The following is a 14,993-nucleotide window of genomic DNA, read 5'->3' as shown; positions in this document are numbered from 1 at the left end:
CCGTATGAGTACTCCAGGGTACTCGCTCCTACCTCTGACACTGTCTAGTATATAGGTCCTGGATGGCAGGAAGCTTGGCCCCAGGGATGGACTGGGTCTTACGCACTAGCCTCTGTAGCGCCTTACGGTCAGATGCCATACCGGTCAGGATCCTCTCGATGGTGCAGCTGTAGAACTTTTTGATCTGGGGACCCATGCCAAATCTTTTCAGTCTCCTGGGGGGGGAAAGGTGTTGTCGTGCCCTCTTAACGACTGTCTTGGTGTGTTTGGACCATGATAGTTTGTTGGTGATGTGGACACCAAGGAACTTTAACCTCTAGCGTCGAGCAATCCCGTATCCGGGAGCGTAATTATAGCCTCAAGCTCATTACCATAACGCAACGTTAACTATTCATGAAAATCGCAAATGAAATGAAAGAAATATATTCACTCACAAGCTTAGCCTTTTGTTAACAACACTGTCATCTCAGATTTTCAAAATATGCTTTTCAACCATAGCTACACAAGCATTTGTGTAAGAGTATTGATAGCTAGCATAGCATTAAGCCTAGCATTCAGCAGGCAACATTTTCACAAAAACAAGAAAAGCATTCAAATAAAATAATTTACCTTTGAAGAACTTCGGATGTTTTCAATGAGGAGACTCTCAGTTAGATAGCAAATGTTCAGTTTTTCCAAAAATATTACTTGTGTAGGAGAAATCGCTCAGTTTTGTTCATCACGTTTGGCTAAGAAAAAAATCCGAAAATGCAGTCTCTACAACGCCAAACTTTTTACCAAATTAACTCCATAATATCGACAGAAACATGGCAAACGTTGTTTAGAATCAATCCTCAAGGTGTTTTTCACATATCTATTCGATGATAAATCATTCGTGGCAGCTGTGTTTCTCCTCGAAGCAAACGAAAAATACACGCAGCTGGAGATTACGCAATAATTGCAATGGAGGACACCAAGCGGCCACCTGGTAGATGTAGTCTCTTAACCTCTTCCCTCTACTCGGGACGCTTGCGTCCCAACTAGAGCTCTGGAAATGCAAATGTGCTATGCTAAATGCTAATAGTATTAGTTAAAACTCAAACGTTCATTAAAATACACATGCAGGGTATCGAATTAAAGCTACACTCGTTGTGAATCCAGGCAACAAGTCAGATTTTTAAAATGCTTTTCGGCGAAAGCATGAGAAGCTATTATCTGATAGCATGCAACACCCCAAAAGACCCACAGGGGACGTAAACAAAATAATTAGCATTTCGGTGTTACACAAACCGCACAATAAAATAGAAAACATTCATTACCTTTCACCATCTTCTTTGTTGGCACTCCTAGATGTCCCATAAACACTATTTGGGTCTTTATTTCGATTAAATCGGTCCATATAAAGCCTAGATATCGTTATATGTAGACTGTGTGATAAACGAAAAAACATAGTTTCAAAACGTAACGTCATTTTTAAAATTCAAAAAGTCGACGATAAACTTTCACAAAACACTTCGAAATACGTTTGTAATGCAACTTTAGGTATTAGTAAACGTTAATAAGCGATAAAATTCATCAGGAGGCGATGTAAAGATCATTAGCTGTCCGTCTGGAAAAATGTCTGGCTAGAAACTCAACGAAAATATCCGGTCCTAGACCGGAGGAGATACGGTGTCCTGTATGTGTTTGACCAAGAAAAAACTCGAAGGGAAATGACAAGACTCTAGACACCGTGTGGAAGCTGTAGGTACTGCAACCTCAGTCAATTAATTGTGGTTCACGTTTATCAATGGGTTCAAGTAGCGCATGGATATATTTTCCCATTTTCAGTGATCAGTTTTTCCTGTGCTTTTCGATGTAAATGCCGTTCTGGTAAAGCCACAGCAGTGATTTAACCAGTTTTTTAAACGTCTGAGTGTTTTCTATCCACACAGACTAAGCAAATGCATATATTATATTCCTGGCATGAGTAGCAGGGCGCTGAAATGTTGCGCGATTTTTAACAGAATGTTCAAAAAAGTAGAGGGTAGAAGCAACAGGTTAAGGTCAATCTTCCAATGATTTGCCTACAAATACGTCACAATGCTGTCGACACCTTGGGGAAACGACAGAAAGTCTAAGCTCATTCGTGACCCATACACAGCCATATAAGGAGACATTGGAACACAGCGCATTCAAAATCTGGGGCACTTCCTGTGTGAAATTTCATCTTGGTTTCGCCTGTAGCATTAGTTCTGTGGCACTCACAGACAATATCTTTGCAGTTTTGGAAACGTCAGAGTGTTTTCTTACCAAAGCTGTCAATTATATGCATAGTCGAGCATCTTTTCGTGACAAAATATCTTGTTTAAAACGGGAACGTTTTATTATCCATAAATGAAAAGAGCGCCACCTATATCCAAGAAGTTAAACTCTTGACCCACTCCACTACAGCCCCGTCGATGTTAATGGGTGCCTGTTTGGGCCCGCCTTTTCCTGTACTTCACGATCAGCTCCTTTGTCTTGCTCACATTGAGGGAGAGGTTGTTGTCCTGGCACCACACTGCCAGGTCTCTGACCTCCTCCCTATAGGCTGTCTCATCGTTGTTGATGAGTGTGCAAAGCTGTCATCAAGGCAAAGGGTGGCTACTTTGAAGAATCTCAAATATAAAATATATGTTGATTTGTTTGACACTTTCTTGCTTACTACATGATTCCAATATGTGTTAGGTTTGATGTCTTCACTATCATTCCACAATGCAGAAAATAGTAAAAATAAAGAAAAACCCTTGAATGAGTAGGTGTGTCCAAACTTTTGACTCGTACTCTATGTCAGTATAAAGGAGGAAATGTAGCTTACTTGTTGAGTAAAACCCAAGCTGTGATCCATCCTGATGTCTTTGCTTGCTGGTTCAGTAGGACCCCCAGAGACAACTGCAGGTCTTGACAGGTGGTCTTGCAGTCACCAACCATCTTCTGGCAGACAGATCGCTCACTCTGAACAAGCAGGTGATGCTACTCTTGCTTCTTCGGCTTGGCTGACTTAACGGCTTCTGGCAGATTGGTAGATCTGAAGACCTGATTGTTGTTCCTCTGGCACTGCCAGCACAGGTCTGTGCTGGGCTTAGTACTTGAGATGTGGGGCAGCAATTGTCTCCACAGATTCCTGAAGGAAGACAGAGTGACTACACGTACCTCTTGAAAATACAGAAATAATGTGAGATTAATATAAGTAGTGCCAATCATGTTGGAGGTAAAATAAATAATAAAAACGTGTTGCTTATTCTTTACTTTAAGTGTTGTCATCTCAGCCAATCATGGCAAGCAGGAAGGTTCCTGTCTTTTTCTGTGGCTAAACCAACTAGTCTCGTAATTTAACAAAAAAAAAGCATTTTCATAAAAAATAGAAAGTACAAATTGAAACAAGTCACAAATTATCAATCTTCTTTGATGTTTCTTTAGTAGCCCGCTCTATAATGAATACGGCATGGCATCTTGTTTAGTATTTTATTTTATTTAACCTTTATTTAACCAGGCAAGCCAGTTAAGAACAAATTCTTATTTATAGTGACTGCCTACATTGACCAAACCCGGACAACGCTGGGCCAATTGTGCACCGCCCTATGGGACTCCCAATCATGGCCTGGATTCAAACAAGGGTGTCTGTAGTGACACCTCTAGCACTGAGATGCAATGCCTTAGACCGCTGCGCCACTTGGGAGCCAGGGTCTGGATTGCAGAGAACAGTTCAGACATGGAAATGTCCTATTTCACTTTTTTCTCCAGTGGGTTTTTAATTGGGGTCGGAGGTAAAGAGGTTGCAAGGATCTCGTCCTGGTCTGTCTTTTTCTTCCTCTTGCTTGAGCTAGCGGCATCTTGTGTATCCATGCTGCTCTGGCTCTCGTTGTAGCTAGCTAGCTAGCATGCCTGCTGTCTTCTGTGAAGCTTGGATATTCCGTCTTATGTTGTCTTGCTGTCATGTTCTTCCAATTCAACTTGACAAAAACAAACTTGCCATATGTAGCTAAAACGTTTCTTGCTTCACCTAACCCTCAAAGTTGCTTGGACAAGCGAGAAAACACTCCCTCTCACAGCGATGCCATCTTGGCTCCTCGCATGTAACTAAAGGCTGTGTGTGTTTACATGGTTTGGAGCATGTACCAGGTGATAATAATTTCAACGGCAGTACCGGCGCTCTACAAAGTCAGGTAAACAACACTTTCCTGTGGATATTTAGTCTCAGATTTCGAGTTGCTGAAGGACCAACCGCACAGACAACCGGTAGTGTAAACTCAAATGTAATTTTATTGGCTTGTTATTGGCTTGTAAGGAAAACTTCAAAAATGTTACATTGCTATGTTTCAACACCATTTATCAAGTATAAATGTCTGGTTTATTTTCACAATCTCCATTCAACCTGTCTTCTCCCCTTCATCCACACCGACTGAAGTGGATCCAACAGGCGACATCAACAAGGGACCATAGCCCCCACTGGGATTGACCCGGTCAGTCCATGTCATGGAAAGAGCAGGTGTTCTCAGTGTCGAGTAGAACATTGCATTTTAAACAAATAGGAGAATAGTTAAATTAGAGACTCCCGCAAAGTTAGACTTTTATTGCAATTAGAGGGGGGGGCTGAACTTCCCACTGACCCCCCTGTAATCCGCACGCTGCCTGCAGGGTGCTCCAACAGAGACAGGGAAATCTATAGGAAAACTAATTCTGACCCACATTGAAGACAAAGCAATAGAGAAACAGAGCTTGGCAGGTAGCCTAGCGGTTAAGAGCGTTGAGCCAATAACTGAAAGGTTGTTGGTTTGAATCCCCAAGCTGACTAAGTGAAAAATCTGTCAATGTGTTCTTGAGTGAAGCACTGAACTGCAATTGCTCCTGTAAGGTTTAAAGTGTACCCCTTCTCTACCACAACAGAAATTGCAACTCAAACCTTTCTCTGAGTAGTTAACACATTACCACAAATCCCCTGCAATTGAACCCCAGAAACATTATCTGTTCATGTGAAACGCAAAGTCTCTATTGTACAATCTGTTCCCCATATGGGACTACTTTGCCTATCAAAGACACTTTGAGCCTGGTGACGCCTGTGCCAGTCTGACACCATATTCCCCTCTGGGCCCCTCCAGATCTCCACCCCAGCACCCATTACTGCATCCTAGCTCCAGACCCAGCTCTCGCTGGACAGCTATCCCCAGAAGGGCCCTCCAGATCAGGGTTGATTTGCAGCATAAGCCCCCTAGTGATTACCCATTAGCCCTGGTCCCCATTGACTCTGGCTTCTAGCAGGGTAGCATGTGTACCCCTCTATACCCCTCCCTATCGCCATAGTGGCCCTCCCATTGCAGATCCCCCTCCCCTCTCCTCCCTAATTGGCAGTAAGGGGTATCAGAGAGGGCTGGGAAACAGGGAATAGATGGTGACATCTGATCTGATGTCCACTTAAAATCAAAATAATGTTGAGCTGCTACTTTGTTGTATCACAAGGGGTAGTCTGTAGGGGCATGGTGTTTTAATTTGATGATTGACAGGTCATTATAGAAACAGAATCTCAGTTTAAGTGTGAAAGGAGAAGATGTTGTCTACAGGAAGAACACCTGACTGTGACAAAATATGTATTTGTTGCACAGAAAATGAAGCTAGACTTAGGGTTAGGGTTAGGATAGTGGTTGAGGCTAGGGTTGAACCGAAATCTGAACATGAGGCTAGGGTTAGGGTTGTGGTTAAGGCTAGGGTTAGGATTGAACCAGGATGTGGACATGAAGTTAGGGTAATGGTTAGGGTTGAAGGTTCAACTGAAATGTGGACATGAAGCTAGGGTAAGGTTTAGGGTTAGGGTTGTGGTTGAGGGTTATGGTTGAACTGGGATGTGGACATGAAGCTATAGGGTTATGTTCAGGGATAGGGACAGTTAAAACAACTGTTACAGTTTTTCTCAATCTCATACAAAACATTTTTGGGAACATTGCACACAAGACACAGTACCATATGTCCTTTTGCAGAACATGAAATGCATTTTCAAAATGTATTTGTCTTCTCAAAACAGCAAACACATTCCTATGATACCTTAACAATTGCAAATACACGCAAGTTTACATACCGCTTGAATCAAGGTGACAAAACAGAAAGCTAATCTGTCTTTTAAAAATTCCCTTTGACTCAATGTTTTTTTTTTTGCAGTCATTGAAAGGTGCAGAATTTGGGGCAATGACTATTTTGTTTTGACGCACCTTTCGCCAAACAATTTCATACACATCAAGTACTGTCAAACATTGTTCCCGATCAAAAGGAAAATGGAAAATAAGCACATTGTGCAGAATTCATTCATCAACACCATCACAATGCTGACAGGTTTGTGGACTTTCATCACCAGGTAGAAGAACAATTCCCAATAGAAATAAGGACAGGTGAATACAGAGGAGGAAGTGCTCATATGAACGGATAGGCCTCAAACGAAACCAAAGGAAAGCTCTGTAACGGAGACAATGTTGGAGATGACGACTTAGGAGTAACACAAAGTTATTTGGAAGTAACCCAAATGTATTCTCTGCAATGTTGCGAAAAATCCTAAGAATATCACTCGGAATCCCCCTCCTACATAATCGTGTTGATCTGCACATTTCTTCAAAGTGACTAGGCTGGATAACTATATCAAACTACATCAAACTGGCCGTCAGGCCACTGAATTCTCCAAATCTCTCCACTGTTGAACCACAGACATAGACAGTGAGTTTCAGGGTGTTCTTAGATGTCTTTGGTCTGTTTGGGTCCGACTGATGGTGGTCCTATGAGAACATCTCTCAATCAACACTCCAGACCTCACCAGCTCTCTCTTCCTTTTAATAACTAAACCTTCATGCCGTTCCCTCTGTTTACACACCCTGATTAGTTTGGTAAGGGGAATCAATCTCCCAAGAACCCGTGATCTCTGAATCAACGTACCCCTCTGTCCTACTCTTTATCCCTCCGTCCACAAAAGAAACAGATTCTCCCAGAATCAGGGAGTGAAATTGGGGATCAGAGCGGGCCGACTCCTGAGCAAACAGACAGCTAATGGACCGGCTGTCTTCTCCTCCCCTCACATTACCAGCAAAGCAGGAGAATGTAGCCAGGCCAGTCATAACACTAATGCTTAAGCTGGCTAATCCCTTACACACACAGGCCTCATACTCACTGACTCACACACTGACAGCAGACAATCACTCCACCACCAAGGCAGTGGAAGAGAGTGTGCGAGAGAGTGAGAGTGATGGAATGGGACTCACAACGCACATGTACACTACCGTTCAAAAGTTTGGGGTCACTTAGAAATGTCCTTGTTTTTGAAAGAAAAGCTAGCCCAGCATCCCGGAGTCGCCTCTTCACTGTTGATGTTGAGACTGGTGTTTTGCGGGTACTATTTAATGAAGCTGCCAGTTGAGGACTTGTGAGGCATCTGTTTCCCAAACTAGACACTCTAATGTACTTGTCCTCTCTTTCAGTTGTGCACCGGGGCCTCCCACTCCTCCTTCTTTTCTGGTTAGAGCCCGTTTGCTCTATTCTGTGATGGGAGTAGTACACAGCGTTGGTTGAGATCTTCAGTTTCTTGGCAATGTCTTGCATGGAATAGCCTTAATTTCTCAGAACAAGAACAGACTGACGAGTTTCAGAAGAAAGTTCTTTGTTTCTGGCCATTTTTAGCCTGACATCGAACCCACAAATGCTGATGCTCCAGATACTCAACTAGTCTAAAGGAGGCCAGTTTTATTGCTTCTTTAATCAGAACAACAGTTTTCAGCTGTGCTAACATAATTGCAAAAGGGTTTTCTAATGATCAATCAACCCTTTTAAAATAATAAACTTGGATTAGCCTAAACAACGTGCCATTGGAACACAAGAGTGAATGTTGCTGATAATGGCCTCTGTACACCTATGTAGATATTCCATAAAAAATCTGCTGTTTCTAGCTACAATAGTCATTTACAACATTAACAATGTCTACACTGTATTTCTGATCAATTTAATGTTATTTTAATGGACAAAAAAACTTTTGAACGGTAGTGTATGTTCACATAAATTAATGTACACATGCATGGATGCACTCACTCACTCACTCACTCACTCACTCACTCACTCACTCACTCACTCACTCACTCACTTACACACACTCAATCACACACACACACACACTACCCCCCCCACACACACACACACACAAACACATCCCTCTCTCCGCTAGACCCCCCCAGCTGTGTAAACCTGTCTCTTCCAGGTTGGACTCATAGCTAGCCAATGGAGAATATGCTAATGCTAGTTTGGAGGGAGGAGCACTGTTGGCTTATGGAGGGATTAGGGCTTGTTGGCCAGCCCTGGCCCAGGCTCCCCGCTGTGGTAGCGCACTAATACAGGTGTTAGTAAACTGGCGTTAGCCACCAGCTAATTAGCCCCCATTCAGAGAGCGATTGTCTGGCCGGCTCTGCCATTTGTAGCACTGTTTGCTCGTCAGCAGGGAGGTCTCTCTGTACTGTGGTGGGTCCACCATGATCCAACTAGACCCCCCCCCTTCTCTCTTTCACTCTCTTCTTTCTGTAGTGTCCTGGACAGCAGGACTCATCCCAGAGACAGAAACATGCTCCGGCGGTCTAAAGAGAACCAGAGGCCAGGAGAGGACTGAGGAGAAGCAGGGATCAAACAACGTCTGTTTTGAACCCTGATTCACTGCTACATCTGGGTTTATCAGACTCGATTCTCCTGTGTTTCCCCTTTCAATGAGGACTACCATTTTTGCTTTTATAAGCGTTGTTATTAGAGGGACAAATCTGGCACCAATGATGACAAAGGTGCTTGTAGAATCTTCCATATTTTACGACCATGTAATGTATTCATAACAGGTGGTTTGTGTGTTGAGAGGGAGACAGTGCATAAAATTGCGAGGTGACATTGAATATATAGTTGTGAGAAAATTGACTTGTGTATCTTCCAAGTGTAGAAAATGTGGGAAAGCAAATAAAGGTTAGTTAGGTGACCTAACATGCCTAAAGCGATTCTGTCAGGGATGTCGGTGGTTCAAAGAAGTCATTAGTCTTCTCCAGCACCGTCACAAAGAGGAGATTTAAAACAGCAAACAGAAACAGATCTTGGAAAACTCAAAGCCAAACACACATATCCACTAAGAGGCTTTGGTGTATTATGCTGTTCTGTCCCCATACAAAGCCACAAATTCAAATGTGTCTCCCTCTCGCTCTTCTTCGCCTAAGAAAGTCTTATCATGTCTCATCCTGTGTTGTTTGTAAGGACTTTTGAGTCCAGCAGCCAATTCTTGTTTGGTGTCCTTGAGACAGATTTTTGCCTCGAAGTAAGTAAGCAAAAAGTCTGAACTTTTTGTTGGAAATTACACTTACCACTCTGAAGAGTTTCTAAATAATGAGCAAATGAAGACATTTATTTAATTACACGAAACAACTTTGTATCTCAGCCATCAGCTGTAACTAGCTGCTGGTGGGAATTTAATATGCATGGATAAATAACATTTGTAGAGTACCTTCCAAAGAATGCAGAAAAACGATAATTTCAAATGTATTTCAAGGCCTTACAAGAACTATTGCCAGCTGGCAAATTTCTTCACCGACATTTTCAATCTCTCCTTGTCCCAGTCTGTAATCCCAACACGTTTCAAACTGACCACCATTGTCTCTGTTCCCAAGAACTCCAAGGTAACCTGCCTAAATGATGACCGCCCTGTAGCTCTCACATCTATAATTATGAAGTGCTTTGAAAGGCTATTCATGGCACACATCAACTCCATCATCCCAGACACCCTGGACCCACTCCAATTCCCATACCACCCCCACCGATGATGCAATCTCAACTGCACTTCACACTGCCCTCTCTCACCTGGACAAGGGGGACAATAACTATGTGAGAATGTCATTCATAGACTTCAACTCAGCATTCAACACCATGGTGTTGAACGCTGAGCTGTAGTCTATGAAATTGTTCGTTAATAATCTCCATGCTCCGAAGTCACCTCTCATTCACAAAGCTCTCTCAGATATTTCAATTCTTATTAGCCAATGCCCGTCACGTGATCGCAACCATCTCAGACATCACAGCTCCAAAGTACAAGTGAAGACAGACACATCGGAATGCAATGGCGCACATCCTTCTTATCAAATTCCGAGAACTGTAAACATTTACTTTCTCAGTCCACAAGATGAGAAATGAACAGCAGAAGCACTAGCCTATGTCAATTGTCACGCCTGCTCCCGCTCTCCTTCCCTGGCTGCATTACGCACTCCTACCACCATCATTACGCACACCTGCTTCCCTTGTCACGCGCATCAGCGATCCATTGCACTCACCTGGACTCAATCACCTGTGTTATTTAATCCCCTATATCGGTCTGTTCCCCAGCGTTTCAGCATTAATTGTCGTATGTTTTTGTATTACCCGGTTCTGACGCTGTTCCTGTCCTGTTCCATGTCTGTGTAAAATATTCACTCTCCGTACCTGCTTCTCATCTCCAGCGTTGGTTCTTACAGAATGCTGAAGCCATCAAACAAAGTATTGGGGAGTGCTGGCGTTTCGGTTGGTGGTGACGTCGGGTCCGGGGCCGCCGCCGATGGAACCGGGGGTGCCTCAGCCGGCTCGTCGGGCTTTCACACCCTAGCTGCTAGCTGTTAGAAGTTTCCTTGCCCTGGTTGGCTTGCCCATCCCACGTCAGGTTTCCGCTAGATCCTCAGGGTTTTAAGCCTCAGCCGGCTTGCCAGGTGTCTAAAGCCATCAGCCGGCTCATCAGGCTCCCATGTCCCAGCGGGATCCTACATCAAGCCTCAGCCAGTTTGTCAGGATCCTACGCCTCTGCCAGTTCGTCAGGCTTCTATGCCCCCAGCTGGCTGGTCCAGGGCCCATGCTTCGGCCGGCCTGTCAGGCTAGTCCAGGTAGGACTCCGGGTGGCGCCCCTAGAGGGGCAGGGGGTACTGTCACGCCTGCCTCCGCTCTCCCTCCCTGGCGCTCGAGCGCACCAGGCTACCCTGCATTACGCACTCCTGCCACCATCATTACGCACATCTGCTTCCCTCATCACGCATATCAGAAACTCATTGCACTCACCTGGACTCAATCACCTGTGTTATTTCCTTCCCGACGTCTGTCTGTTCCCCGCTTCAGCATTAATCAATGTCTTTGTTTTACCTGGTTCTGGCGCTGTTCCTTTCCAGTTCCATGTCTGTGTAAATTAAATATTCACTCTCCGTACCAGCTTCTCATCTCCAGCTTCGGTTCTTACACCCATAGTACAAAGGTTTAGTTAGCCTACCTATTCAATTGGTCAGCTTGTCATTCTGTGCCAGAAACAAATATTCCAAACAGACTCCGGGACTGTTGTGGGACAATAGATCCAAAAATCATACAACCACTGTACATCAAACAAACTGTTAAGTGCCCCATTAAATGACAAAAAACATTGAGGTTATAACCAATTATGTTTATGGTTAAAGCATTTCAAGATGTTTGAATGCCTCCGCTCAGATTGCAAGGTGTGTGATATTGTGATGCGCATCAGGCACTGGCTTTTCTCTCCCAGCGAACAGTGCCACCAGTATGTGGACAGAATCAAGCCTTTAGATGTTAATATTCATTCATCTACATTATACTTGCCAAACATGACTGGCGTTAAGCCTATATATATATACAGTTGAAGTCGAAAGTTTACATATACTTAGGTTGGAGTCGTTAAAACTCGTTTTTCAACCACTCCACAAATTTCTTGTTAACAAACTATAGTTTTGACAAGTCGGTTAGGACATCTACGTTGTGCGTGACACAAGTACCTTTTCCAACAATTGTTTACAGACAGATTATTTCACTTATAATTCACTGTATCACAATTCCAGTGGGTCAGAAGTTTACATACACAAAGTTGACTGTGCCTTTAAACAGCTTGGAAAATTCCAGAAAATTATGTCATGGATTTACAGGCTTCTGATATGCTAATTGATATAATTTGAGTCAATTGGAGGTGTACGTGTGGATGTATTTCAAGGCCTACCTTCAAACTCAGGCATCATGAGGCAGGAAAATGATGTGGATATATTCAAGCAACATCTCAAGACATCAGTCAGGAATGGGTCTTTCAAATGGACAATGACCTCAAGCATACTTCCAAAGTTGTGGCAAAATGGCTTAAAGACAACAAAGTCAAGGTATTGGAGTGGCCATCACAAAGCCCTGACCTCAATGCAATGCTACCAAATACTAATTGAGTGTATGTAAACTTCTGACCCACTGGAAATGTGATGAAAGAAATAACAGCTGAAATAAATAATTATCTCTACTATTATTCAGACATTTCACATTCTTAAAATAAAGTGGTGATCCTAACTAATTTTTACTAGGATTAAATGTCAGGAATTGTGAAAAACTGAGTTTAAATGTATTTGGCTAAGGTGTATGTAAACTTCTGACTTCAACTGTATGTAATTAGAAGTCTCATTAAAGTTTGGCTGCATTTTCTGGTGCCTCCCTAATGTCAGCTTTGGTGTGGACATGTGAGGCTGTAGCCAATACGCATATATCACCTACACTTTGACAGGTAAGTTATTTATCTACATTCTTAACAGAATAGCTAGTGTTTTTCGGTTTTCTAATACATTTAGTTGGCTTTATTGTTTAATGGCCATGGTGCCCTAGCAGATGGCCTTGGTCCCCTGGTAGATTGGGCATCTCTTGAAGGCCAAATGTCCTTGCCCCTAAAATATAGAAAGAGAGACTGACCAGGTGAATCCAGGTAACAGCTATGATCCTTTATTGATGTCACTTGTTAAATCCACTTCAATCAGTGTAGATGAAGGGGAGGAGACAGGTTAAATAAGGATGTTTAAGCCTTGAAAGACTGTGTATATGTGTGCCATTCAGAGGGTGAATGGGCAAGACAAAATATTTAAGTGCCTTTGAACGGGGTATGGTTGTAGGTGCCAGGTGCACTGGTTTGTGTCAAGAACTGCAACACTGCTGTTTTTTTTTCGCTCAACAGTTTCCTGTGTGTATCAAGAATGACAGTCCACCCAAAGGACATCCAGCCAACTTGACACAACTGTGGGAAGCATGGGAGTCAACATGGCCTAGCATCCCTGTGGAATGATTTTTACACCTTGTAGAGTCCATGCCCCCCATGAATTTAGGCTGTTCTTAGGGCAAAAAAAAGGGGGGCTTATACACACTCACTCACACACACACAAAAAAACACACACATTCACATACTGACAACACAAACACACATACATACACTTTTATACTCATCATATGCTCTGTTATAATAACTCTGTTATTTATTTTACTCTTATTATTATCTATCCTGATGCCTGTCACTTTACCCTGCCTTCATGGACTGTACATATCTACCTCAAATACCTCATATACCTGCACATTGATCTGGTACTGGTACTCCTTATATATAATCTCATTCTTGTGTATTTATTTATTTTTACTATTTATCTTTTTATTATAATTGTTTAACTCTGCATTGTTAGGAAGAACTCGTAAGCAGACATTTCATGGTGAAGTGTACACCCGTTGTATTCAGCGCATGTGACAAATATAATTTGATTTGATTGAACCACATGCTCTTACCAACTGAGCCACACAGGTCCAACACAACACCAGACAGCAATACACTATATCCAATCTCCATTTAATAGGCAATCCAGTGGGCCAATATGCATCCACTTACACTATGGGCTGGGAAGCTTGTCTTTGACATTCGTCCTACACAGAATAGGAGGGGATTTACCATCAGCAGGTCTGAATGACAAGAAACCCCTCGATCTCATCCTCCTATAGTGATACACTGTATAGCAGCAGGCAGGCCAGATGTGCCAGTGTTTCCCCTACTATTATCTCTACCTGCTGGGAGCTGGTAGGAGACCTATCCTTCTCTAGACCCTTCCTGGATCCCCCTGTTGAAACCTGCTCTAATCTGTTTGCTCATTTAATGACCCTATTGTTTCCTAGGCTAGGAAAAGCAGCTCTCGGTGCTGCTTAGTCTAAGGCTCTATGGGCAGGAAAGCTGCATTGATGCTCTGCTTAGCTCTGGGAACAATATGCAGTCACTGTGCCTGATGTCTGAGTCTGTAAGAAAGGAGGAAAGTTCGGGAGTCTTTCTATTGAGATGCTGTTTCGACCTATCAGATGTGTTGCAGCTGGTTGCTTTGTGTGTTTGAAGTGATCTAGCTATGATGATTCATCATTTCATTGAATGGTTCAAAATAGAATGCTTCTTGCCGATATTCAGCTTCTGAGTGACATCAAAGATGATGTGTAAACTGAAAAACAGCAAAACATGGATTTAGGAAAACTATTAGGTTATTGACAGTTAAATCATGTGTTGTTCTGTGATCTTAAGCTTGCATGCATTCATGTGGCTACTTGGCCCGTTTCCTTTTGAGGAAAACATTCATTAAAAGGTGATGAAATTGAGATGAATTAGAATTGAAATTTATGACAATGAATGGATATCCCACCAGAAGGTCACTGATATAGAAAAGCACAGGGCATCATATGGACTATTGTTACCACCAGCTTAATCAGGAGCGACAGCAACAAATAAAGGCAACAACCAAGTCTAATGATGTACGTCTCACGACACACACACACTGACTGCCACATGGACCAGTGAACCATTAGACCGTCAAACCCCTCTTCTCGACTTGACAGGCTCACTCTAATTGAACTAATCCCTCTCCCATGGGGCATGGACACACACACACACACAGAGAGAGAGAGCGAGAGAGAGAGAGAGAGAGAGAGAGAGAACACACATATCCTGAGAATAAGCCTCCAGTCTCATCTCTGGCCCATGTGGGCAGCAGAGCTACTGATTGGGAGACAATGGGCAGCAGATTGTGCTGTCAGGGTCCATTAATTGGCATCATTAGCATCACACTCTGGAGTCACGGGAGCTGTGTTCTTCCTAAACCCTAAGCTGAGTGTATGTGTGTGTGTGTCAGTGGGGCAGGACGGGGACAAAAAGTACAGTGGTTAACATC

Source organism: Oncorhynchus nerka, linkage group LG28 (genome assembly GCF_034236695.1).
Source record: "Oncorhynchus nerka isolate Pitt River linkage group LG28, Oner_Uvic_2.0, whole genome shotgun sequence".
Taxonomy (NCBI): Eukaryota; Metazoa; Chordata; class Actinopteri; order Salmoniformes; family Salmonidae; genus Oncorhynchus; species Oncorhynchus nerka.
The sequence above is the reverse complement of the archived record's forward strand: the minus strand, read 5'-3'. Positions refer to the sequence as shown.